This window comes from Chiloscyllium punctatum, chromosome 36 (genome assembly GCF_047496795.1).
Source record: "Chiloscyllium punctatum isolate Juve2018m chromosome 36, sChiPun1.3, whole genome shotgun sequence".
NCBI classification, from domain to species: Eukaryota; Metazoa; Chordata; class Chondrichthyes; order Orectolobiformes; family Hemiscylliidae; genus Chiloscyllium; species Chiloscyllium punctatum.
This window is the reverse complement of record NC_092774.1, coordinates 33,939,723-33,941,530: the sequence shown is the minus strand read 5'-3', so window position 1 is coordinate 33,941,530 and position 1,808 is coordinate 33,939,723. Positions and strand designations below refer to the sequence as shown.

Genomic DNA, 1,808 nt, shown 5'->3' with positions numbered 1-1,808 from the left:
GCAAAACACTGAAAGGCTGGAAGGGCGACGGCCCCGGAGTAAGAAAGCTAGTTCCTCGTGATATGGATGTGTCTGCAGACAGCCCCCGGTATCTCCAGAATACATCTCCCAGGCTTGATTATGGAAAGGTTAAACTGATAGACGACAATTGTAATTCTAGGCGGGGAGGCTGAATTATAAAATCACTAAGCGATGGTGCCGCCCGCATCTGCCCCCGTCTCTGTGGCGCAATTGGTCAGCGCGTTCGGCTGGTGACCAAAAGGTTGGTGGTTTGAGCCCACCCAGGGGCGGGGTGTTCGCTGTTCTCCTTTGGTTTCGATGCTGTGCGCTTTTAATGGGGTCAGGAAAATGTTCCCCAAACGGAAATCTTCTCCACACAGGGGTTGCGAATTGACTTCATGTCTAACCTCAGGGACTGCGTATGCTGAGAAGACGAGACCCAAACAGAAAATCAGCAGGTTTGACAGTACCTGTCGGAGAAAACCAAATTTTGAAATGTTGCCTCTGATTCTCTTTCCACAGATGTTGCCTGCCCTGCTGAGTTCCTCCTGCAATTTCTCACTGAAAGTTCATTTCATCTTTTCGGGAGAAACACCTAAATATCTGCAAACACCATGTGCAGATATTTAACCCTTTCGAATCACTGTCAAGTGATTGAAATCAAACAAACTCTGCGATGATTCACTCTTTCTCAGCTCCACAGGCAGACAGACCTGGGAAGTCAAGCTGTCAGTGTGGTTCTGTATTCGTGGGCCGAGTGGTTAATGCGATGGACTTGAAATCCATTGCGGTTTCCCCACGCAGGTGTGAACCCTGCCGAGTACAAAATGAGAAATGTCGTCGAAAAGAAAGGGAGTTTGCTCCCCGGCTTCTTCTTTAAGATTCCAGTCAGTGGAGGGGGAAAAATATTTCACTCAAATTGGGACTGGTGGGAATCTGCAACCCACTGCCTGTTCGGGTGGAACAAGCAGATACCCTCAGAGCTTCTTTGGAGACTATGAGCAAAGTGTTTGGAAATGAGACTAGAAGAGTGAGGGGCTTGAAATAGAGTTCGAAATAAAGCAGGCACCTGAAGACATGGGTGTTTCCTTTGCCAGTGAAAGGTACTGCTTCACAAAGTTGGGCCTGTGGAAGGGAATCAGTGACGGTGATTATCTTTGGTTGTTCACTTTCTGAATGAACCCATTGCTGCGCATGTCCGTGTTAACGTCAGAGCATGGTGGCGTGAGGTACTCTCAGGACCATGGGGCAATGGATGACGTATCTGACTCCACCTACTTGTTTCAAATGCAGCTCACAGCTTCTTCACACATCCCAATTAATCTTTCTCATTGTCCTGAAACCGGCGTATGGGTACAATTCCTAATCTGCAGGAATGAGAATCTTTTCACTGTCTCGTATCAGTAAATGTCCCTGAGAACATCAGAGTCAAGTCACAGCGCTGTCAGAGGAGGGGAAGCTGAAAGACCCTACACACTGCTTACGGGCACATTTCACTTTCCCAACACAGAGCGTTGATTTTAAATGGCTGTGCAGTCAGTACAGATTCGATTTGGCTGAAAAAAATCTTCCTTATCTCATCCCAGCATTTCTTTCCACAGAGACCTGTGTGGCAGAGTTCATGTATATATTTCCTTGTAAGGTATTTTATAAATAACAAACTTTTCTGGTTGTTTGTATCGGGTATTTCAGGTTCATTAGCCGCTGTTTAAATGTGTTGGTAAATTTGTGGGCGACCATGCTGCTGCGAGGTTTGAGTTGTCTGGACATCATTTCCCAGATGTCTTCAATGTAAAGAAATGCGGCTA

The 1,808-nt window shown here is 46.6% G+C and overlaps 1 non-coding gene across 1 annotated transcript; it reads left to right on the top strand.

The window, feature by feature from the left end:
- Window positions 1–216: 216 nt before the first annotated feature.
- trnat-ggu (transfer RNA threonine (anticodon GGU)) lies at window positions 217–290 on the top strand. Its single transcript has one exon. It is a non-coding gene; the product is annotated as a tRNA-Thr (tRNA).
- The last annotated feature ends 1,518 nt before the right edge of the window (window positions 291–1,808 follow it).